This window comes from Amblyomma mixtum, chromosome 3, assembly GCF_055824585.1.
Source record: "Amblyomma mixtum isolate Tamu chromosome 3, ASM5582458v1, whole genome shotgun sequence".
NCBI lineage: Eukaryota > Metazoa > Arthropoda > Arachnida > Ixodida > Ixodidae > Amblyomma > Amblyomma mixtum.
The window spans coordinates 152,684,246-152,710,345 of record NC_143014.1 but is presented as its reverse complement, the minus strand read 5'-3'; the positions used below and the strand labels follow the sequence as shown (position 1 = coordinate 152,710,345).

The following is a 26,100-nucleotide window of genomic DNA, read 5'->3' as shown; positions in this document are numbered from 1 at the left end:
ACGTGCACAAAAGAATCGAACTAACGAAACATTTTATTACCTCCCGAAAATCTAAATGAAATGTATGCCCGAACCAGACACTTTGAGCATGAAAATCCAGGGCTGCATCCATTGTATATAGTCAAATGAAAAATCTACCTTGGAGACTGGAGCAGTTGGGACGAATTTTTTATTTTCCTAAAAAAAAGGTACATTAGGCTTTGTATAAGCCGCGCAATGTGCTATGCGTTATATAAGAATTTCGGTACGTATATGCCCATATCAAGACCTGATTTCATATAACGATCAAGCCGTGCGCGTAGGTGGACGGGTCTACAACAGTCAGCCGTAGCTCGTGAACTCAGCAAATTGAATGGCACACGATATGGTTCCACATTAACTGCTTGTCAGATGACGATAGTGAATTTTTGTGGCGCAAGGGCATCTGCGGCCAAAGAGCACCATGGCACAAGGTATTTTCGTTTGCCGAAGATGAGGTCAAAGACCAATTTTCCAAGCATTTCACCCTGTTTAAGCCGAGCGCCAGGCCAGGGATAGTTTGCACCCATTGTAACACTGGTGGGTACCCGGCGGCATTGGGGATCGAACCCAGCACCTACCGGGTGCGTGGCGGATGCTCAACCACTAGCCACCGCTGCGGTCAGGCCAGGAGCTCCTGACCTCTGGATAAAGAGACTTCGCGGCCAGTCACAAATACGACGTCCTCAGCTTACGTGCCTGCCTTTGTGAAGATGTCATTTGCAACTGCAGTCAATCCCACGAAGGAACGCTTACTACATAACGGGGCAGGTGCTCCGGTGCTTGACATACTTGTGCAACGAATGTTATAGCTTAATGGACGCGTACCAGGTCAAATGGAAAACTAATTTCCTGTCTTCCGTCCGGTGCATTGAAGAAGGCATGGTGCTTCTAATAACCGCCGAGCTTCGATGCGTGTCAGACGACGCAAGTTACGTGCAACTGCGTGTAACGTGGAGCACTTCGCTAGCTCATTCACCTGCATCCGCTGAGCGCGACCAGTGTTATATATGCACACAGGAGCGCCATGCGCGACTGACCCGCTGCGTTTGGCGAGCACTGCGGTCGCTGCTGCCGCTGCTATCAGCGCCCCATGCCATTCAAGCGCGCAAAGCGCCCGTCATCTTGAACAGTGCCCCTCCCCCCTCCCGATTCCGAAGCCGACGACGCAGCCCCGCGCACTCTCTCCAACGCGCTGCTCCCGCGATCCAAGCACAGCGACAGGCGCCGTCAGCGACCGTGCGTGTCCGCACAACGACGACGCAGAGGGCAGCTGGAAGTGGAGAACGGTGATTCTGGGACGTCGCAGCGTCTGCCCAGCGCACTCTCCGAGAGAGAGGGAGGGAAAAGAAGAAAACGAAAACAAAGCCGGCCCGTTTATCCGGAGGAGAGAAAATGGCCCACCGCTCCGAGCGGTCCTCGCCTCGGGCTGTGCTTTGTTTCTGGTGGACGAGAGCCCGCGCGCAGCTTCTTCGTCGTGCGAATACGGCACGCGAATCGGCGGCGCGGCTTTTTTTAACGAACTCAGGCGCAACTGTATCTGCGCCGTCCGATCTCTCTCGAGGCATAACGATGGCATTGTTTGGAAAACTGGACACGGTCTCGGTGCCTCGGCCTGGCGTGACGTTCATGCTTCGATCGCCGCGGGCAGAGTACGCGGCCGTCGCTGCCAGCGGAACGGCACATATTTGAATCACGCGTGGTCCATTTCACGAAATTGGTGGCGCCGGGGAAAGGAAGGCCGCTCGCTGTCGGTATCTTTCTTCTCTTTTCTTCTTATTTTTACGCTTCGCATGCACTCTGTAGGAAACGCCGACGTCCCATCGCAAAATCCGTCCGTGATGGAAAGAGAGTAGATGCTCGCCGAAGCTATACAATGCCTGCCCATCGGTGAAGACCTCATCTTCAGAGGCGTACCAGTGCTGTCATTGTGCCATTCAGACGCAAGGAAGCACCTACGCAGATAGACGAATTGAGTAAGGAAGGTCAAAGCAGCAGTGACTAAGGCTTTGAGGAACTTTTCAACGCTGGTAAAAAATAAAACTGATTTGACCGGTATTGCTCGTATCGTCGTGGACAGCCTATTGGACATCCACTGCACGAACCTGCAAGCAAATATAAAACAGCCCAAAACGATGAGTAGTTTGTCGTAGTCAGAGTTTCTATATATGTTGAGTGTGAAGAGCAACCATCCCGTTTTCCTCGTGCTTTGTCTGGTTGCGCTTCATACTGAGCGTGGAAGTACTTGGATCTGTCGATATTTATTTTTTCTTACTTTGCTTGTTCACGAAACTATGTATATAGTTGGGTGAACTATACATACTATGTATAGTATGTGTGTGTACATTATATACGTGTGCGCGTGCGCATGTGCGCGCATGTGTATGTGTGTAATCGTAGCATGCAAATCAAAAGCAATCAAAGGTGTGTTTTGCAGTCATACATAGGCAATAATCATTGCGCGCCAATAAGATGTTCCTTTTCATACTGCTTGTGTCTGCGCATTTCACAGAGTAGGCAGCAGCAGACCTTCCAAATCTCAAAATGAGTTGACTGAGAAGCCGGGGTCATTAAAGTTTTCCAAGGTGTCGTCTGTCGCTCTGGGCGTATGCTGGACCACCGTTCGTCTCGTTTGAAGCCGTTACTTTCGGACCGGGAGAAGAAAGAGCGGCGGGCCGTTCCTTTTGCCTCCTCCAGCCGTCCGAGCGCACTGGTAGTGCACGTTCCAAGTACTAAGATTCATCGGTAGCCGAAACTTCGAACAGAGCAGGAAGGTAAGCAGGACTCACGTACAGCAGCCGACGAGCGCTCGCGTATCACGGTGCCCTTGCATCCACTGTACGTGAGGTCAGCCAGCGCCGTTCACTCGTGGTCAAATGCAGCGCTCGGAAAAAAAACAAAACAAAAAAACTCGCACGCAGTGCCACAGACGTAGATGCAGAATCGCTGCGCGGACTTGGATTGCGAAACAGTTCTGCAGCTGCCAACGCCTATGAAGCAAATGCGTCAAGCGTCACAGAGTATATTGTGGAGGATTTACGTCAGGTCCTTCGACGGGTGGTTTGTCCTGAGAGTGGCCACACTCAAAGTACTCGCATTGTAATAATGAGATATGAAACCGACATGTAAAGACGCTTGTAATTTGCGCATGAGAAAGTGGCGCCTAATACCAAAGTTGAAATCAGCCGTGTGACGGTTTCGTGTCGCTACACTACGAACAGAGGCTTGAAAATTCTTGGTGTTCGTAGTATATTGTGCACATAATAGAAATCAGAACCATGTCGCTCTTTGTGCTCCGGTAGCGATTCATAAAAAGTTGTGGTTAAACCTGGGAAATGCTGCTTTTTTTTTTTTTGTTCGCCTTAATTTTTGCACCGCTCTCTTGCGCATGCAACACCTTACCAAAGTTCGGAAGTCGAAGCGTGTAACTTCTCTCAGTTCTCAAGCTTTTTTCCTCGTTCATTTAGAATTTGAAGACGGCCAGTAAGGATCTATACCTTACAACAATATCTGTAGAGGGGCTTTTTCATCGTTTATCAGCATCGGCATATCACTTTTAAAAGAAACCCGCTTTGTCCTTGATGACAAATAGAATGTTATCTAGATGGACGTCATCCGCAAGCAACATGCAAGTTATAACAGCGGACACTCTGGAGACTGTGTCATCAGTGACCACGTGATACAGACAGAGCATGGTGGGGGCGCACTATGGGGAGAGGGATCGGGGAGGGCGAGCAGGTGGAATGTGGTGCAGCTCTCGCTGCCAGCTAAAAGCCTACGAGTGTTTCTTTTGTTGGTCAAGAATGTTTAGCAGTATAGCTCGGTTATCATGTAAATGTTCGCAATTTAGGCAGCTGCTGAAAGGACATCTTAACACAAACATTTGACTAATTAATGCCCAGGCAGCAAAATAAGCAAAGGGAAATTCAGTGGAGCTCTCTCTTAGGCACGATGTCCTCTGAATGTTGACTGCTTCCTCGGCAAGAGCAGCAATACATCAGTACTGCTCTAAACGTTCGGTACGCGTTATTGTTATGGATGCTTCTGTGCCCGCTCCTGGTAGCCCGTGATGGCAAAAATGTCCGTTAGCTGGCAGGGCGAGAGAGAGATGGAAAGAAGAAAGGAAAAGGTAGAGAAGTTAATAAGGCTCAATGCCTGGTCGGCTAAATGCAAACTTTTGTGGAACGGATCGAAACTTGCCACCGCGTTCTCTTCTCACCACGTTAACAGTAAAAAATATTATGCTTTGCCGGCAGAATGAAAGGCACTTTCAGCACGCACGGAAGAAACTGAAATGATGATAAAGCTCTGAGTGAACGCAGATGTGTTTGGACGCTCTTTACCAGTGCTTTAACGCGTTCTAAGAAGGCGTAGCTGCATAGTTGAGGACAGCAGAGCTGTAGCATTTGCAAGAAACTGAGGCATGCACAAAGGTGCATTGTTTTCTGTCTCATACTTGGAATTGCGGTCGGCTTTGGAGCGTATATGTCCGCACGTGAAGGCCGGAGAATACCTTAGCGGGATAGCTCTTAGAGGCCACCTTTGTTTGAGGACATCGTTGCAGAGCTTCAGATGCGGCTACAGGCCGAGAGGAGTTACGCTGTTATATATATTTACCTTGCAGACGCATTTGTTTAGCCTAGAAGCTTGACTTTCTCATATCCTTCTAGCTCAAGCACAAACGTTGACCCAAGAATGCTGTGTTCTTCATTCGATATTTATCTTGTTAACTTTGAATAAAAAACAGATGACACTTAAAAGACTTTTATGCAGAAAGCTTCTGCCGTTTATACAGAAAGTCTGTCGTGCATGCCTACTAAAATACCTGAATTAAAACATGATGTCCCCAAAAGTATATAAAGCCTTACTAGGGACTTAGGACAAGCGCTTCTAGTTCTCTTGGCTGACACCACGTGGCGCGTGGCTTTGAACATTGAAAAATAGCGCGCTGACGTCATACGTGGCGTAAGAAAGAAAAATAATGATCGGGTGTCCGCCACTAAAGCGCTCTAAGCCGCTAGTCTCAGCTGCCCTGGCTCGGCGTCGTCCAAAATTCCTGCTAATGATTGAGCTGCAGATATCAAGTATTAGCGAAGCAAGACTTTCGTTGCAGACGGGTACATCAGTACGTCAAGCGCAGCTCTGCTTGTCGAGAAAAGAAAGACCCGCTGTAGCTTAGCCACACGAGTTGGTAACAAATACCTGTGGTAAGGTTTCTATTTAAGCGCGAATTTCATTCAGCGCACCTAAATAGCGCCCGTCAAACTCCCACGACAACGCACCCACATGGACGCATTCACTTCTTTTTCATCACGAAACGCTCAGACACGCCTACGGAACGTGCGCCTTAAGCGCCCGAAATAAACAAAAATGAATAAATAAACAAAGCAAAGACGACTTCGAGAGCCTAGTCTTATAGATCGTCGGATGGCGCTTTAGTATATAGCAAAGCTATCAAATAAGCAACAGATACTGCGTTGTGGAGGAAGCCGAGCTGTGCACCGAAGCGCGCATTTCCTGCCGGGCTCTTCGCAAGGCTCCACGCCAGAATAGGAGTTCATGCTCGCTTACCGCGGGATAATGTTCTTCGTTCTTTTGACTTTTGTTACTGCTGCTGTTGGCCTGCTTCGTTTCCAGTTGGGTGCTTGGGACGCATACGCCAGTACTTTATTATGAGCGAACCATGAAGTCACGCTGAGATGCAGCGACATGGAATCCCTATTAGTGGGACGTCATCGAGCACGTAATACTATGGGTTGGAAACTGAGCTCAGCCGCTTCAGTTTTTGCGGCATAAGGTGTCTTCGCGTCTTTGAGAACATCTCATGTGATGCAAAAGGCTACATGTCATCGCCTCAAACTCTTCTTGGTAGGACGGTGATTTGAAACGATTGGCCGGTTCAAGGCCTGCTTTTTAATTACCTGCGGAAGGGGTATTGCATCAGACGATAGTTTTATATGCACTGCGTTACATAGAAGAAGTGTGAAGTGTTTAGAGTGCGTGCGCTCCTCGTCACAGCTGTACTCCCGGTCGGCGGGAAATGGCTTCTTAACTATATAGAAGAGTGATTTTTTGAGTAGCTATATAGCTACCCGCCTGGGAAAAATGTTTCAGAGGATGTCTTGCGCCGTCGCCTGCAACAGCAGCTGATCTATAAATGGGTTGTTTCCACTGCACACTGTAAACAATGGAGCAGCAATCCCTATGTTCGCGCCTCTAGTCAATCAGATAAATATGCACGAATCTCTTTGGGGTTGATGCCATTTCGTTTAAAATGCAGAAGCATGTGTATTAACATGTTCTCGCTATACGCTCAGAAATTACCTGAGAAGGTTGAGTTAAGAATTGCCCAGCTTCGCAAGCTGACTGACGACCACTATCAAATTGCTTACTTTTAATTGCTTTAATCGCAACAGTGTGGCTCGCACTCGTTTTATTTGTTTTGCTTTCGCTTGCGGCTATCGTCTTTGAGTCCGTTCGCTGCTCTGGCCGTGTGCTGGGCTATATGTAGACAGTACACACATGCTTGCTCGCACCTGGCACATCTCCAACAGTGTCGGTAATAAATATCATTCGACGCAGAGATTTCAAGTCTGTCTCAGCACCTTCCCATGTTACGCAAACATTCACAACCAGTGACCGCACTTTGGAACCGCTCTTTCCTCGATTCGTTATTTGGCCCTTCTACGATTGGTACTGCCACCAACGGTAATGTCACCGCTTGTAATGTCAGCCGCCGGATCAGGCTAGCTAAGACGATGCTCACCAATACCAGAGGGTCAAAAGAATAGGAATCAGGATAACCATGATTACAAGTTCCACTCCCTGCTCTTCGTTATTGCTGCTTATACTCACAACGTGTAGACGTTCTGTCAGCTTGCGACAATAAATGGTATCAGTCGCAGTTCTGTTCGTCTCTTTGAGGCGTGTCGTAACCCTGTAGCTTACCGCCGGCCCTGTTAAGCACCAAGTGGAAGCTGTTATGCACTTTGAGCAACGAGGGCGCGATGCGCGCTGTCAAGCGCGGTTACGCATCTTGACGCGTCCCGTCTGCATCTAGCGTTGCAATTGGCGGGACGACGCCCTTGGATGGAGCGGTTGAAAAGCGGCGGCTACCTGTCGGCAGCGGTTACGCGTGCTACGCGGGCTTGAGGAAACCTTGTGGGCGCGCAAATCCACGCACACTCGCTTTGCATGTCTGCACTCTCCTTGGCTGAGCTGCTTGGAGCGTTCGTTGCCGCCCAACGCGGTGCAGAAGGGACCTCGTGCACCGAGAGCGACATCACGTGCGGCGGCGGTTCACAGGGAATGAGCTGACCCCGCGCGTACACGCCTCGACCTCCAAAGCGTGTGCAGTGAATGCGGCACGGTCTCATTTTTACGCGCCTCTTCGCCGTGAAAACCGGATTTGTGTGCGGCCTGGGCCGCTGTAGATTCGCCTCTCGCTTTGCCTTCTTATGCAGCACTGCGCGGGAAGCGGCTGCGGTCTGTGTGATGTGGTACGTTCCCCGTGATCCCTGTTTACTCAATCGTGGCACCGCGTGCTCCTGGCTCTGCGTTCCCTACTCTGTTACAGGGTGTTCTTGCTGCTCATTGACTCTCGAATAAGCATATCGCTCTTTTTGTTCGGCACGCTGACTGTTTAGCCCATGCCAGGAATAAATTGAAGCCCTCTTATTTTCTCCTTTTTTTTTTTGGCAGAAGCCGTCGCAAAGCACCAATCCTTCGTCCTGCTATGCCTCAGGATTTCGGGTAGAGTATTTTTTTCTTTGTTAGTTTAAGGGAGGCATTTTGGCATTGAATTATATTATGCATGCGGCATGCGCTACATAGTTTGTATAAGTACTGCATATGCGAAAAGCAAAACCTTAGAGAAAACCACAAAGTTTTATCAAAATCAATTACTGATGAGATCGGTCTAAAAGGAAAGAGGGAAAGAAAAACGCAAAAGGCACACCAGGCGAGTTCGTCTCGCAACTGCTCAGGGAAACTAAGAAGCACAAGCGACAGTCCTCTCGCTCATGAACTGCGCCATCTGACAAAAATCTCATTAGCATTTTAGCTTAATTTCCGGCGTTTCTTTTATGGTTGTTCCCATGCAGCATGGACGCAGTAGTCGATTAAAGGTTTCCCTAAAACCCTGCGCACCAAAATTTACTACACGCGCTCCGATTGCTCTACCTTTGGAGCGTCTCTTCCCTGTACGGTTCCAGGAAAACTATGTGGCTTGGAGTACCATGTCGAAAGAGAAAGAAGGCGAGGGACGCGCGAATAGCTTGCATCTGTGAATAGCAATATTTCTCGAGATGGCAGTGATTCTATGCCCCGAAAGTTGCACAACCATACGATATGCACATCCATACGTGCCCAGGTACACATCACCGGCCTGCACTATCGCTCTCCATCAGTTCGGGATCGTGTTTTACGCAATCATTGACGAAGATTCTTTACTAAACTGCGCCGCCAGCACACACCCGCTGGTAGCGAGTGCTGACAACGGTGCGCATTTTCGTAGGGTACAGGGTGTTAAAATGCTGTAGTATTTAATGACAACACGATGCCCGCTGATGTTTTCGAATGTAATTGCTACTTAGTCTGCTGGTCACGAATGCGTGGCACTTGTGCAATTCGTCTTAAAGTTATTTTTACATACATTGCTTAGATCGCTGCGCCACTAGCTTAGACATTGGTATACCCAACTGTATGACCCTACCTTGGCACGTAGAGCACTTAGCGCATGCAGAAAAGGGCCTTGTGCAGACCTGCAAGGGAAGTTTTACGTTCATTCCCGAGGTATTTGACTCGGCACAAATATTTCACCATGTTTAGTACCTCACCCATTTTTCGCCTGTGCTTGCTGCTGTGGAAGCAATTGCCGCGATGCACGGGCATCAAACGGCTGATACAGAGTAAACGCTGGGAATAGCGAATCGCTAGTGTTGCTCCCTCTTTTACTGCGACACTTTTGAAGCTTAGGAGTTGCATTAAGACCAGATATATGAAACTTTCGTGAATTCCGAATGCATTCGAAAGTATTCTTGCGCTCTTGACAACAAAGAAGCGAAACATTTTTTGAAGTGGTAAAGGTTGGCTGAGTTGCCATGAACAGTTTTTAGCTCAAGAGCGGTAATCGGAAGAGCCATATCGGAAAAAATTGTCCGTCGTCGGCGGCACTGGCGACCGTTTGAAGCCTCGTAGTCGGAGCGGCCAGAGCAACCGTCCTCTCCGGCAACAGGTGGGCACCTAGGTCGCATGACCTTGTGGCATCATCACAACCTGCCCAGAGGATTGTGAGCAAACTGACCACCGTGGCAGGTGGCAGTTAAATTAATTGTTGGTCGTTCGAGAAGCTGCTTGGGAAGAGCAACCTGGTTGTCACAAGCCCCTCCGGCGGTAGCACCTGCCATCGCACAGCAATGGCGCATCGCTTAACCGCTGCGCCACTGTGCCAAGAGTGGTATCAGGACTCCCAGTGATCGATGAATATAAAGTCGAGAATTACCAATTCCGCATATATGATCATTTACCTATTAACTCTATTCTACTTTGGTTACATTATGTATTATGTCTTCTATTATGGGTCGAACCTAGTTTCTGGAGTGCAGTGTTGTGATTACACTCAGGGAGTCAGTGCAGATGATACTGTTTTCTATGTTTTGCTGTCAACATTCCGCGGACAGGTATAGTGCGCCGCGTAAATTATTTCACAAAATTATATGCAACTCGATGCGCTGGTGTATTCAACCATCACCCCCGACACACGCACGGCGTCACTGCAGTTTCCTGCGGCCATTGACATCCTCTTTTACGCTTATGAAACTGCTAGCCACTGTTCAATTTTTCATTATTTTTGCCCTCCCCGGCTTTCTATGTACCTGACCTACCACTTTGTCGAACTTTGCTCTCCGACGGAAAACCATTTCAGCGTGAAGGATCGAACGCGCTTTGCCCGGTAAGCGGCACATTTAAAGCGACAACGGCTTCATTCCACTCGGTCGCTTTCGAAAGGGGCTCCAGGTAGGCATCGGTGCGTGGAAACGGCGACGAACAAACGGTAACAAAAATGTCGCCGGGCGGGAAGGAAGCCTGACGGCGGCCCGAAAGGGGACAGAGGCTCCGACGAAGACGGAGCGAGTAAACGAGCCGCGCCAAGGGGAAGGGTGGCCTCTTACGGCTGCTCGCTGTGTCCACGACGAGACCTCGCGGGGGCACGCCGTGACTAACAAGCTCGGCCACAGCGACGGCGGCCCGGACGCCTCGAAGCGTGAAAATGTCTCGCGAGTCAAGTGCACACTCGGGGGTCTCGCGGAAGTGGCTTCCTGGGCCGCGATACGCGCACTCGAAGCGCTTCTGGCTCGCACGCGAATCCGTGCGTGCGACCGCCGTTTGCGCGAGCTCATGCGGTGCGCCAACTGGTCGCCGCGCCGACTGCTCTCCGTCGCGTGAGCGCAGGAAGCGGAAGGCCTGGTCGCGTGCGAGTGTGAACCCCGCCATCAAAGAGGTGGGCGCATATATGTGTACGATTGAGCCTGTACGTGCAAGCGGCGGCAGACCTGCGACGTGACAGCCGGCATACGTGGGAAATCTATAATTCGTAGAAACTCTAACCAGCTTCAAGGTTTCGGCATTGGCCATGCAGGCTAAATATGGTCTTCATAAGAAATGCCTCGTTTTGCAATTGTCATCATCAACAACAGCAGGTGCTTGTTACATCCAGTGTGTACGGCTAAGGCCTATCAATTGTTCTCCGATTCCGTCATGTATTCAATTGCCACTTCCAATACCTCGCTTCCTGCAGTGAACTGTTGTTCCCTTCCCATACAGCTGAACATTCCTCTAGTTTTTTTTTTTTCATATTACTTTTAAGTCTCACTGTTCGTCTTCAGCGCTTCGATCCTGAATCATGATCGCAAGACCCAACCCCCTATTTCTTATTAAGACAGTGCCATCAACAAATCGGTTTAGTTTGGTTTATTGTCGTTTAACGTCACTTAAATCGAAAATCACTAAGTTATTCTCCACTTACCTTTACCACCAGCTCTTCTATGTCCAAACTTCCGAATGCCTCTAGTAAACACGCAGTGAACAGTAATGGAGAGATTATGTCACCTGATCGCATATTTCCGGAAATGTATGCTTCACTAAAAGATTTCCCTCGGCTTTCATTAGAGGCTCTAGTGGTGCGTCTTGCGCAAAGTTGTCTCTTGGAATACTTGGCTCTTTCTAAAATATGCATTAAACTATGCACATCAATGTAAAGAACTAACAAAAATAAATAAATAAATAAGTGAATTACGTAATGACCAATCACTCAGTGAGCAAGTTACCTTTTTCCCCAGAAGAGCGCCGTGCTATTTCCGTTGGTCACCACAGCGATGGTCTAGCGGTTCGAGCAACCACTTCATACGCGGGAGATGCGGGGCTCGATACCCACTGCCGGCAGGTACAGACTTTCGCTTGGCGTGCTGCTTAGCTTCTTCGGAGTGTGAAATGCACGAGAAAGTGAGTATTTAACCTCAGCTAGCGGAGGCAAATAGACGCTACCCGTGACGCTCCTTGTCCAAGCTGCGCTTGCGAAAATGAAATAAGGTCATCGTCATCAGCATTAACTCCCTGCTCAAGACCGTAACTTGAAGGTGTGCGCTTCACCGTTGGACCCACGCTGTAGTATTTCCTCAAAAAATATGATTTCCGCTTCTCGTAAGCATGCGCGTCAATTTCTTCCTGTCTGCCTTCGGTTTATTATTTGATACACTTTATATTGGGTGCATTTATTACTTTTGCTATTTTGTTCCGCCTCATTCGTGCCTTGTAACGTCAACATTTATGCCTTTGCATTGCCTACCTAAGGTTATAAACAGTGCCAGTCTCTCCTCTCTTCGTGTGCCTCGCGTTGTCCCTCTACATTAACCCACTTTTCACTGCCAGCTGGTCTTGAGCATACACTCGCGCGTCTGAGCTCTAAAGATGCTCATATTATGGCATGGACTAATACCCGTTCACTTAGCCATCTCTGGCTACTTCAGAATACCTAAAAACTCCGTACCAATAGTGTTAGAACGGCTACTTGGGCTAGTTGGTAGAAATTCATTGCTACGAGGCAGCGCGCAGAGACGACGGACAAGAAAAGACACACGGCAAGGCGCTAACTAACAACTGAATTTTATTCGAAAAAAAAAAAATCTCTTAAATATCGCTGTTCTGCACGTCAAGCGGTTGCACATCACGTGGGATGTTTTTTCCCAGTAAAATTCAGTTGATAGTTAGCGCCTTGCTGTGTGTCTTTTCTTGTCCATCGTCTCTGCGCGCTGCCTCGTAGCAAAGAATCCATACCAATAGCGCTCAATCCGGTTCAATATCTTAAAACAAGTAAAGGTAGCGCAGAAAAAATAAAAACAGATGATAGGAAAGCGCGTGCACGTGTTCACTTTTTTACGAGCTGGTTCCGTATTGTTTTTTTTTTTCTCCTGTTGTGGAGCTTTCTGCACCTGCAGCAAACTATTAGAACACACTGGCGTGTTTACTTCCTTGTCCTACAACTACGCGTGCCCAGGTTCGATGTCTGTGTTTTAACGCGCTTTTCATTTCCGCATTACACTGACTTCTGCGTAGGAACCGTCTCGCATCATTTGAGCGTGCCCTGCACGCAGCAATGATCCCTTTGCTTTCCGACGCGCGTTGCTCCAGAAGGTCTTGCATGGGGCAGCATAGATGACTATTTCTCCCTCGTATGTGTTTTTTTTTTTTTTGTCACTGGAGGCGTCGTTTCTCTGCGCTCGACACCAGACCACAGCTTAGAGCTAAATGCCTCCTAATACCTCTCAACAACGGGTCACTGGTTCTTTGTTCTCGCGTTGATGCTCGGCGCACAGTGCGTGGAATTCGCTGGCAGGAAACGTCTGAAAGAGCGCGACGCAGAATGGGCAGTGTGCCTACGGGCTTGCACCGTGCACGTTCCCGACAAAGTTTATCAGCGACGCGGCCGTGGCTAAAGGGAACCGTTCTGCCACCAGCCAAGGAAAGAACTGCGCTGCCTCATTACATGCCCTTGCTCTAGTACTATACACCCCCATTAAAATAAAAAATTGCCGCTGTTCAACACTGTGCCGCGCATTACAGCACCCACCATCCATACTCTTGCCACGCAGGAAGCCGTGCCCGAGGAGGGTCCCAAACAATGGCGTACGCGCACGCACTTGCTTGTGCTTCACCTTTCGTCATTTCGCTTGATCGAGGGCATTTCAGTTTGCTCGGTTGTTTTTTCTGCCTTTGCTTCTTTACACTTTTGTGCTTTTTGTCAATTTGTTTTTCTTATTATTTTTGCCTTCTTTTCGTAGTGCTATATGAGATAGTAGTCTCAAAAAATGCTAAAAAAGATCAGCGTTTCATTAACAACCACCGCTTCCAGAAATGTGCCTTCTCCTCCTTTTTTTTTCTTTTGTTTCCGTAGTCTATAGTAATATACAGGATGGCTGCCACAAAGGCATCATACATGCCCTAAATTGTCCTCCCCCAACTCCTGCGCTCCGCGCCACCCCTCTACGGATACACTGGCATCGTCCCTGAACAATAAAAAAAGAAATCTAGCTCCCACCACATTACAATAGTTCTTTTTTTCCTTTTCTCGCAGTAAAGAAAAGCTGTAAGCGTCAACCAAGAACGAAAAGACAGGAAAAGTGAAGGAATGACTTCTTTAGACTCTCAAACGCTTGGCACTTCCCTGTTGGCGTACGCACTAGCTTCGCGCAGTCATGTTTGTGTTTTCGCTGGCCACGTGGGAACCGGGAAGAGGTTTTGCCATTTATTGTATGCTGATTGCGACACCTTGACGGCCGTTATTTGCGCAGTTCTCCCAGCCGAGTCGACATCCAAGATTGTACAGTGGGTGGGTTCATGCTTAACAAGGATAAAACCGTGACTCATCTATATAAAACTTTACCTGCTACTTTGTCGTTACGGACTTCGTGGACCCGATGCCTAATACAGCTTGTGACTCGTGCGCTACTGATAGTATTTCACGCGCTTGGCAACAACTGCGCGAGCCATACACTGAGGCAATCTGCGCCAACTCTTACTCGCCTTCTGAGGTCGTATCAAGCGAACGGGTGCACGAGCGTGGCCGGGATCCTCATACTGGCTGCTTCGCCCTGCCAATTGGGTCACCCCGCGCGCGCAGATATGCAGCGAGCCAGCGAACTGCGACGCGAGGACGGAACGCCCGCGAATGCTCACGCGACTTGCGCATATATGCACGACGGAAGCGCCTTAATTCCGCGTTTCCCGCCCGAAACCGCTCCAGTGCGTTCCGGTCGCCTCGTCTGGGTCGTCGCGGGCTTCCCCTGCGGGCTGCGCGTGTCTTACCTCTGTCATCGCTCCCTTCCCCGCTTACGCGAAGCAGCATCGCTCGCCCATCGGCGGCGGCCCCTCTCAGCAGGAAATGCGCCGGCCAGCCGACTGGCCTGTCTGTCAGGGAGGCGTGAAGGTTAAGAGCGGTGGCGTTTGCGGGCTCCTGTTTGCTCTGCCGCCCCCTCGCCCCGGGGCGCACGCAAGCATGCACGGGCGTCGACGGGGTGACCTCTGCAACCCATCGGAAGAGCGGCGGCAGCGCTCTGCAAATTGGCAGCCCCAGCGAGTTGACGCACCGTGAAAAAGAAGACGTCATTGTTCCTACAGCGGCACTGGTTGAGGGATTGCTGGCAGGGAATATGTCGACACGCGGAGCAGCGGTGGCTGGCGGGCGTGCCCTTTGACGGACTGATGAGTTGCGGTCGTGAGCGGGCGCCTCCTCAGACGGACGCTGCCCCAGAGTGAAGCTCCTCTGACGCAGTGGCGCGCAAGGTTTTGACTTTTATGCCCTTTGGCTCAGGGACGCTCACTGCTACAAAAAATAGGCAGGTGACGAGCCGTAACCACGTATCTGAAATGTACTGCCGAAAATGGAAAAGGTACAAGCACTTTCCACTTCATTACCTAAAATCCTCAACTTGGGGTAGTGATTTTAATGCGGACTTGATATGCCTAGTAGGGGTGCCTTAATCTGTTCGTGCAGTTGCTACTGCAGTGGCGTTCAAACTTCAAGTCGCACGCGAAACGCCGCCTCAGTGAAACATAGAACAGACGTCGTAGCTCGCGGCTGCTTGATTACGCAAGATCACTTCCGCATAAATCGGCAAGTTCTCCTCTCTGTCAAGACTGCTTTTCTGTTTTTGGTTCGCAATGGAATTTTTTTTATTTTTTGTCAGTGACCGCTACGTGTCTGTACTTTTCAACACTCTTCGTTAACTTCTCCTGAACATTATTACTTATGCTAAGTGCTTAAACTGGTATTAAATGTTCGCGTACCGCCGGGAAACATGTAACGCTCATGAAATGAGTCCAAATCAGTGGAAGACATGGCGTCGCACGTTTCTATAATATAGTGCAATGCGAAAGCGTGGCTAGACATTTTAAGCGACTTAAATAAATCAGTCTCATTGCATAAAAAGTGTTCAAAATAGTGTTTTGCTGCTTCGTGGCGCATTTACATATGAAGTTCGAATCAATTAGACGCCCGCCATATCGGTGCGTTTCCGACCTGCCTTTAGACACTGTGGTCGGGGACCTGTGTCTCGTATTGTACTTCTGCTCCAGAAAATTAGAGGCGATGCTAGCTGTCACTTTTGGGCAGTGTATAGCTTTTGTATAATGCATATTGCCTTGTTGGACTACGACCGCTTTGTGTTTACACTTACTTGAACTGTGTTATTTTAGTGTATATGATGTCCCTCTCCTGCGACGGCCTCAAATGTGAGGCTGGCAGTATGTTCAAATAAATAAATAAATAAATAAATAAATAAATAAATAAATAAATAAATAAATAAATAAATATCCTACCTAATAATAAATGTTATTTGTAAGTGCTCGTAATAGATTGGTGGGCTTCTCACTCAGCAAATCAGTTTATTTTAGTATGCTATGCAGAATTTCATTATTGAGGCTAAACTTAAAAATTCTCGAATTGAACAGGCTGCCGAGAGGGTGAGTTCACGGGAACTTATTGGTTGACAGATAAAAATTTCACGTGCTACACCCGCATTTCTCGAAAATTATTTTCGTCTATTAAATATGAATTCTGCAACAAGGCGCTTCCTAGGAAGATAAAAGTTTTGTGCATTGCTTAGTGACCCAGGGCAACCGCCGTGACTGACGCCTTATGTTTGTAAAGAGGCATGCTTCTTAACCGCAGGCATCATTCAGGGCACTATAACCTCAATTCAAGACAAATATTAGTTTTTTTTTGTTCATACCTATCATGCCTTCGACACTTTCCTCCCTTTGGTTCCAGGCCACCAAAACACTTAAAGTAAAAAAAAAACGTTGTCAGTACCAGTTGTGACACCTATGCAGCAGTGGAAAATGATGCATATTTAGCACCACCACGCCCACCTAAATGGAGGCCTTTTGCACGCTTTATCGCCAAACACCCAACAGACTGAACATAATAAATTTGAAGACAACGGCCGGGTGTTGATACGAGAAACCGACATAGATGAAACCGCGCTCATGCAAATGCCCTAACAGGAAGGTGTACAAATGTGATAAAAGCAATATTTGAAGGCGTCAAGCCCCCTAGTAGCTGTTCCACAATTCTCAAATATAATCATGTTTTCTTTGTTCCCGACAAATCTCCGGGCCAAAAAAGAAAATAGAAAAGGCGGCTACCGCTGATTGCAGCCAAAAGTTACACACGAGAACGTGCACGGCAAGCGGTGCACATCTGCGGAAGGTTTCTACCGCAGACGCGTAAGGTTTCTACGTCAGTCGCTTCGTAAATGTCGACGAAAAATACCCCTCAATCGACGGCCCGCATTTGCAATGACGTACGCGCTGTATCCAGGTGCTGCAAATGCAGAAACACCGCGAGAAGCCAACAAGGCGCTTGATGTCTGTGTACTATTCAGTGTATAAAAAAAAGCTGAAAAATTCCATTTTGAGCAAAATAGTAACTAAGTAAGTTCCTCCTGCTTGTTTCATAGAAAAAGCTGGAGCAACGCACCAGCAATTTCCACGACCTTTAAACAAAGTATTCGAGCACGCCACCGCTGTTGAAGGAGTGACCGTGTGACCTCAGACCACTGGCAGCCCTTGCTGAGTCTGGAAGCACAAATGGTGCGTGTGTATCTAAAAAAATTCTCACAATTATATCTTCAGTACAAATAGTGCACCTGTAGGCACTGCTTGCAAATATAGCCTTTGCAATAGAATGTTTAAGTTGGGCGCCTTCTAGATGCTAGTAGCGTTCGGAAACTGGGCATGTCGCGCAAAAGATCCTCGTCAAATCGTTTCTTTCACTGTTTCTAACCAATTGGAACATTCGCATTAGTTGAGAGCTGCATACATGGGTAAAAAATATACAAAATATGTAAAAATAGCGGTCACGGGGTATATGATAGATTACTGTATCGTCTCTTTTTTCCCACGCTCATTTTTTGAGAAGCACTGAGTACAGCATTGATTTGAATTTCTTCATTCGCGTTTCTGCATTCGTATTGTTCACTCTTCTTATTTGATCGAGATAAAAATAAATTCTGCGACAGCACTACAGCGCGCTCATTTCTCTAGCTCAGGGCTACCAAACTTGACACTTCACGAACCTTCTCTGTCGATCAGTCGTGTGCTCAGTAGTTGTCCGATTCGCAGTTTCCCAGGGATATGAATTCGCAGGCAGCTTATTTGGGTGTGAACGGCGTCACAGTAGTCGTCGTATTAATTATGCAGTAACCAAAAACTCCCGCGTTTACCTGCTGTCTACTAAGAACGTTATCCAGGCGGCCTAAAGAAAAATGGGGTTAGAGTTGGCGCAGCAACAGCTCTCACTTTGCTTCAGAAGAGGGTGACGTTTCCAAGTTTACTTACACTGTTATATTTGTCATCCGGGCTTTTTTAAACTCTCGCCATCCTCCATGTCGCGCATCTGCGAATGCCGGTTAAAAGTGGTTATTGGTTAGATTCTTTCAGATGTTATGCCGCTACCATGGCTGCAGCCAGCCAGCCGCTTTGCTCCGGTGGATCAAGAAGCTCCCCCCCCCCCCCCCCCCTCTTTCTGGGGAATTCCCGCGCGCTTCGGCAGCTGGCAATGGTACGGTGCCTAGAGGGGGGGAAGCGGGGGGCCGAGTGTGCGAGGTCGAAGGAGGAGCGCCGACCTTTGCGCGTGAAAAAGGGGGCGAGAGGAGAGGAAAAGCGCGAATACGCTGAAATTCTAATTTTGACTGCAGGTAACTCCGATTGTACGAAACGCATTAAAATAAAATTATCGCTGGATGATATTCGTAAAGCGGTGTCCTTTAACATCCCAGACATATCGCAACTTTATTGAGATCTTCTTTAACAAAAAAAAAATGCGGCCAAGCGGAATCGAACTTTGGTCCTTTGGGTCGCGAGCCGGGCACGCTAATTTTACACTACTGAGTAGCTTTTAGTTTTTTAAACATCGTATTTATTACACTGAAATTATGTTCCATTCACATGAACTATTTACAAAGATATTTGGAAACAGCATAACAGACATCTAAAAAAATGTAGCGCAGTAGAGCCCTAGACGGGAGGTAAGGCTGAGCACGCCACCAAAAGGGAGCGCCACTCCAATTTAAAGTCGGTCTGTTCATATACTTCCTCCGATCCTAGATGAACACTCATTTAGCGGAAATGAGATTTCATCGAAACGACTGATTTACAGAGCCGATCCATCAAACTAGTTTTCTATAAGTTGTATAGTCAAATGATTAAAAACATATCAAGATGTTTAGTGTTCGATACGATGCTGTTGCATTGTACTCTTAACAGTATGTTAAGCGTCGTCCAATTTTTGTTATATCTTGGTGGGAAAACAGGCTACAAAACAAATGCTGCAATATTTTTCAAGCGGAGATACGTAATCCTCTAAGTTGTGTAGCCTCTAGCTACCCATTCGTAAGTGCTAATAAAACTAAACGGATGAAAGTTAGAAATCACCACAAGGGACTATGACTGCGTCGCAAGCATACGTTCTGTCGGGAGCAAGAGTGCTGTATACCTCCCAAATTTTTGTTAGTCTTCACTAACAGGCTACTTTCGGGGAGCGCCTGTTGTGAAGACAGCCGACGAAGCGACAGTTTCTATCTATATGTAGCAGGCATGATAGCTGGCTCGTTTCAATCCGTGGCTCTCCTGCTCAGCGAAAGCGATGAAAGACATTGCAAGAGCAGCCTTTTCCCGCCGCCGCGCGCGGCAAACACCATTCTTGCTTTTCACAGTACATTTAATTGCTTGGAAAGATTTCAGTACTCGGCCGCCGCGGTGGCTCAGTGGTTATGGTGCTCGGCTGCTGACCCGAAAGACGCGGGTTCGATCCTGGCCGCGGCGGTTGAATTTCTTTGGAGGAGAAATTCTAGAGGCCCGTGTACTGTGCGATGTCAGTGCACGTTAAAGAACCCCAGGTGGTCGAAATTTCCGGAGCCCTCCACTACGGCGTCTCTCATAGCCTTAGTCGCTTTGGGACGTTAAACCCGATAAACCAAACCAAATTTCAGTACTCTCTCTTAGGATACAGCTCGTATAAAAATATCTCGGTTTGTACGAATTTTTAATGGAGGCGAGTGCATTCCCCAAATTTCTGGAAAGTTGCCGAAATGTATACACACTTATTGGCTGCGTGACGGTGCTATGTTCAAAGAAGATAATAAATATATGAATCGCTCGGCGGATGCATCCTCTGCTACGATGTGACAATATGGGACAGTTGTTGGCTCATCAGGCGAGGAAGGACCAACACACTTCTTCGCAGAATCGCTGCAAACATTTTAAGGAGATTGATTACGAAAACGGGAGAAATATTGTATGGAAATGCACGTATTAAATGCACATCGGATGCATTGTAAAGTTGTCCTCTATTGAAGGCGCTGCAGCATCAAGTACAAAACGCCAGTAAAAAAGACAGAAAAACGACTCATACCGCGAATTTGCACAAATTAAGAAGGTATCACCAAGGGCCAACTGCATATGTGTTTAATTTCGTACGGAACAAACTAATCAATATAAAGAGCTTAAAGAAAGCGAAGGAAAAAAACGGTTCGCGCTGGTGCCTTTCTTGTGCACTGAATTGTCAGCCGATTGTTATCTCAAACTGTGCGCGGTGCCACATGCGTGCATTATTGCCTTAACTTTTCTTGCATAGCACCATTTTTTACAGACTTCACATACTTCCTCTGTGAGCGTTTTGGACAATTATTGCAAATGTCTGCCACTGTGCTGCAAACACAATTATTTGTCTTCTATTCTCTACCACTTACTTCTCTAGACGCCGATTGATAATGTGCACACAGTTATTGATACTGCATTTCCTCACTTTTCTACCCTTTGTGTAAATTTTTGAGTGGATGTGTCCCCCATCTTTGAAGTTTGATCCTGTATGCCGCTGCTCTGATCTGCGTGCCTGACTTCCCATGCCCACATCGTGCCTGAGCGGGCGCTGAATCTATCAGAAACATTAAGGAGGAAAATAACCTATTTTTTATTATTATTATTATTATTATTATTATTATTATTATTATTATTATTATTATTATTATTATTATTATTATTATTATTATTATTATTAATGGACGCCTACATTCCTATGGACTGGAAGCTTTTGTTTCAGTTTCTTTGCGACATAGCAGTGAAGAGATCCTTTGATGATCAGCGTGAGTTTTGGCGAAGTTCGCATCTCCATAAACACGAGCGAAGATGTAAACATACCTGGTCGAGTCTCATTTCTGATCACTGCTTGCGATGTGAGCATGTACGGAACATGGTTAATAACAGAGCAAAGAAAAACTCCTGGCAGGACCTCCAGATAGCCGTGCCTAAGTTTAACGCGTTATAAACTACCGTTCCCGACTACACACCTGACAGGCTCCCATAACAGAAAAAAGGTACGCGGAGGAGCGGAACGACTCTCAAAGCGTAGGCTCAAAGCTCACGTTGCTGCTTTTCAATGGGCGTTTCGACATGAAATACATCGTAAATGAACTTGGGGTACGTACAAATTGTTACAAGCGAGTTATGTTTCGGTCGACTCGCACACTTATGTCTGATATATACGAACCATGCACAGACGAAGTGCTGTTCAGCACCGTGACCGCGCGTAAACGTCCTTAGCCACGGGCTTGTGGACCAAAGAACGGAAGATCAAATTTTTACTCACACAGTTGTGATCACGTGCGTCAGGTCCATATAGGGTCACTGCTTCGAAGCTGGAAGTGTCTGCCGGCAAATAGCTGAACACGCTCGAGGAAGCTGGCTGCCCGTTTTGAAGCGCAGCTTATTGCAAACCTCCGCTGCTTTAATGTGAAAACTTGGCCGCATCACGGTATCAAAGTGCACACTTCATGCGTGCCGTTCTTCCCACTCCCGCGCAGAAGCTTGAAAATGTGGAGCTAATGAAACGCAATTTCGAGTACTAAGTCACCCCCGGCACTACTCCCACCATGGCTGCCTGCTGCACGAAAAACGACAGCAACAAAACGACGGCTCTGCAAGAGGTCCATCCGGCGGTCGTGGAGTTTCAATGATGAGCCGTAAAATAGGAGACGATGAACTAGGTTGTTTCCATGGCGCCCCCTAAATAGCAGCCAAGCCCATTTCGGCCAGCTTCAGTCGCCACTGTCGCCTGGCGCTTGTCCCGGGGCAAGATTCCTCACTAATGCCTTTCGCGGTTCCATTCGATCGCCAAAGGTGCCGCATCCGCACGCAACGCAAACACATCGCATCGGAATCAGTCACGGTCATGGGCGGTCGAACACGCAGAGCAAGGCCTCCAAGGGAAGAATCTGTGCGGAATAGAGCGCCTGGTATGGTGTGCCGTTGCTCAACCGTGAGCGTGACCGCCTGATATATGACGGCCAAAAGAACGAAGAACAGTGCTTCCGCGAGTTGTGCGATGTTTCTGGGGGAGTGGGAAATATCAGCAGGCGGCGCTGTTCGTCATCAGGAAGCTACACTGATGCGTTGTTTGGTCCGATCGCCCGAAAACAAAATACGCAATGGCCAGTTATCTTTACCAGTTTTTACCAGGTAGCATCGCCGGCATACCGGTTTAGAAAACTAGTGTAGCAGTTAAAGTGTCGACCCGTGCGTTCCCGGCATGGTATCCGCGTGCACGTGGCCCGATTAACCTCGGCTAGGAGAGCCTCAGGTTCTCTAAAAAGGAAGGTAGTGGTGGCACAGAAGGCATGCTCTGCGAGAGGAAATGATTCTAAGCTAAATCCCACATGGTTCAATGCTGGCTCATAGTGAGATTTTACGTGCTTAGAGACAAACTTTCGACGTACTAGCGAAACGGGGCCGATGAAGAGATTGTAGGTTGCAGGCTATATTTTCGTTTTGTGAGCGCGGTAGTGCGGTGCATGTGGCAGTGACATGAGATGTGTGCTGATAAGCCTAGACTGACGTAATTAGCCTGCTGCAGAACGTCACACTGAACTGTCTGTTGCAAATAATGTCGCATATAGACTAGCACTTCCACGGAAAGGAAAACGCACGGTAAAGTCTATATATCCACTTTGATAGCGCGTAAAAGGCACATCGCACAGTTGGTATCGCTGCACGCGCGGTTGCCAAAACTCAGTGCAGTGCCAGCACCCTGGATTGTGCGGTATCCACAGTCCAAAGTGCCCGCTGTGCACTGAAGCGACACGCATGACTGTACGCAGGGATTGTTCGCACAAATAGCACGCGCGGTATGGCTACGTTCCCACATCAGGGAGCTCGGAGCAGGATCGGGGGCTGTACGCCACGTGCGCGCTTATTTATTTGTTTTTCTCCGCTCCACGCACTCGGTTGTTTACGCGTCGGCAGAGCCAGTCGCGGCCGAGAGCCTCTCACAACGCCGTCGGCAGGAGGCGCGCGTCCACAGCTCACCTTCGGAACGGGGTCCGGGCAGTGTCGTAATCCACAGTGGGTTCTACGGGACCCGCGGCGGTGACAGGGCAGGCGAGCCTCCTCTTCGCCGCTCGGCGTGCAGCTGCAGGCGGCCGGCGCGGAGCAGAGTGCGCGCTTCGCTGGTCGCCCAGTGTGCCGCCGAAGCCGTTGTCCGACAAGGGGAGCCGTTCCACTTTGCGCCGATGCGCCGCCGCCGCCGAGGGGAGGCGAGCAACCGCGAGAAGGACCGGTATAAAACGGCCGGCGGGCGAGAGGCGCCCGCCGGCGGAGGCTCGTGGGGCGAGGGGGGCCCGCCAGTTCTCGTTCCGGACCTCCGGAGCCACTTTTGGGCCAGAGAGGGCGCGAGCTTTTGGAAAGCAAGATGCCCAGGTGATCGCCGTTTCTGGAGCAGGCATGCGGAGGAGGCCTTTGCATATTGCCGGCCGGCTGCGCACACGCGCGCCAGCCGTCGCACCGCACAGCGCGAGAGCGTGCTCGCAGAATGTCCGGGTGTCGTCACCACTGGGGCTTCTTCCCCGTCGGGCCGCTCAAGACAGCCACGCGCAGGAATGGTGCTTTGTATCCTCTCCTTACTGTGTGGTTGTCGAGAGGTGCGTTTTCAATCGGTTGCCTGTTACTGGCTCTCAGCAAGGTGCAGAATCGTCCCGCAGGTCGAATTCACGTGCGCAAACTAGCATGTTTCGTGCAACGTCTCCTCTGGAGCTTTGTAGCGGTGTTTATGTTCGGTGAATTCACTTTCGAGGTCAAATATAGAGCAGTGTTGAGCTTGCTGACCATGGTCAGAACCGCGGTGTGTGCAGCATATAGTGAGGTAAAGAGGGTATTTGGTCAACAATACTAGACCGACAGTTTCGGGGCGTGAATCTAAGTTGTTAGGCGGCTACCCTCACTTCTGATATGCCGTCGTTTCGAGTAAAATCGCTTCCAACACAGCTTTCGTCACAATAAGAGATACACTGGCAACCACATGAGGCACTCTGAAACAGTGCTTGTCATATTTTTCTGTAGCAATTGGTGGCGAGAGCAAATGAAGAAATAACCACTAGGATCACAGGCTACCGCACAAAGTATACCTTGCAAACTTCAGTATCACAAGCAGGTTCAAGCAATAACTTTAAATGCCCAGCAAAAAAATTGCACTCATTTACAATATACGCTGCCCGTTACCCATCAAAACCCTTCTTACCGTCTATTATAGCTTCATTCATCCATGCAATACGGGTTTACGGTTTAACATGTCGCCGTACTCTTCTCCTTATAGAAGTCGCTCAAAACACGGCTCTAAGGACAATCTTCATTAACATGCCAGGATGAGTGAAATTCGCTTATCAATTACTTAATATACTACCTTTGAACATCTGTATTGAATACCATGTACTGATAATACTTCATCAGCTGACTCACAATGCCATCGCTTGTCATTCAGTAATAATAACAAACAGCACCAGCAAGTACTTAATGCGAACATCTACCAAAATTTTCAATGCAGCAAAAGTAAAAACAAAGTACGGACCATTTTTATTTTCTTTTCTGGCGACAAATTCTGGAAAAAGTTTTCTGGAACAAGTCGCCAAATAGCATTGCGTCATCAACACCTTTCCGCTGATATGAAACCACCTTGCGAAGCAGGCCTTCATCCTACTTCAGGACCATAGTAACTAACAATCAGCATATCACCCGTTTTTTACCAATCACCCAATTTTTACCAATCAACAATCACCCGTTTTTTACCAAGAATTCTGAAGATGTTTATGATTTCCTGAAATCTCAGACTGGGATTGGGCGTGCCTTTTCAGTCGATGTTGTTGATTTATTTTATTCCGTGCCCCATGATGCCCTATTTACTTCTGTTCGGGACTGTATTGAAAGAAATGATCCTGTTTCCTTTCAAAACTCAGCCGGTATTTCTACTGATAATTTTTTAAGTATGTTAAAGTTTTATTTAGAGTCTACTTTTATTTCTTTTGACCAAGACTTCTTTCTGCAGAAGGCCGGTATCTGCATTGGTTCGTGTGTCGCCCCGGTTTTATGCAACATTTTTCACTCACAAATTGACGAAAAGCTTCTGCAGGTTTTGCCAACTAACCATGTTTTTAAAGTTTTTATATACATTGACGATTTCTTGATTGTTTTAACTAAGGACGGCAGCTCTAACTTCGCTGGTACAGTAAACAGTGTTTTATCCCTTTTTAGACAACATGGAAAAGGCTTGGATTTTACTTATGAACTGCCTGAAAACAATCTTTTACAGTTTTTAGATTTAAACATTGAGTTCTGTATGGATCAGTTGTGTTGGGCATATGCTCCACGTGCAAAAAAGGGGCTTCTGCCATTCGACTCTTCGCATTCAAAACTAGTTAAAAGAGGAATTGCTTCACTTTGCCTTGAGTCTGCTCTAGGGAAGTCATGTGTTCACAAGATGCGACAGAGTTTTGATAATCAATTGGTTAGGCTGGCTTCAGCCGGGTTCCCTGGTTCGGTCGTGACACAGGTTGCCGAAAGCCTCCTACGGAAGTTGAAGAAGAAGGTAGTAGGAGTAGGGGAGGAGGTCCCTCGAGAAGAGGTGAGACCGGTGGCTGTGCCGTATGTGCACAAGTTGGCCCACAACCTGAAGAAGGTTGCGAGTAGGCATGGGGTGCCACTCGTTTTTACCGCCCCCCAAAAAGCTCGGAAGCCTTTGCTCTCGAATAGCCAAAAGAAAAGAAAAAGTAAAAGAAAGTGGCTGCGGTACCAGGCATGGGCGACCGTTCACGAAATGTGCGGTAGGGGTTGTGTACGAAGTTCCCCTCTCCTGCGGCAGTTCCTACATCGGACAAACCGGGAGATGTGTCAATGAGCGGGTCAGAGAACACCAAAGAAATGTAGAACAGAATAAAGATGGCCCCCATTTACCCATGCACATCAGAACCTGCCCTTCGCGCACTTGTGAACCATGCTTTTCTGATGTGCGGATTTTGGCAGAGTAGTGTGACAAAAGCCAGAGAACTGATAGAAGCATTCCATATCGAAAAGAGGGGCAACTTGTGCGTCAGCGAAACGTCGATAAACCTGTATAAGGCTGAAAAAGCGTTTTTTGATCGTTGCTTATCCGCACGAAGCTGAATGTCTTCCTTGCGCATGCGCCGACAGTGACATATATGTACG

General features: G+C 48.1%; 1 protein-coding gene across 1 annotated transcript in view; it reads right to left on the bottom strand.

Annotated features, from left to right (window-relative positions):
• The window catches only part of LOC149352401 (uncharacterized), a 71,799-nt gene extending 48,730 nt beyond the window's left edge, over window positions 1-23,069 (bottom strand). Inside the window, exon 1 of the mRNA XM_089577156.1 lies at window positions 22,936-23,069. The gene's annotated coding sequence lies outside the window, so the exon portion shown is untranslated. The remainder of the gene's footprint in view (window positions 1-22,935) is intronic.
• Between the last annotated feature and the right edge of the window lie 3,031 nt (window positions 23,070-26,100).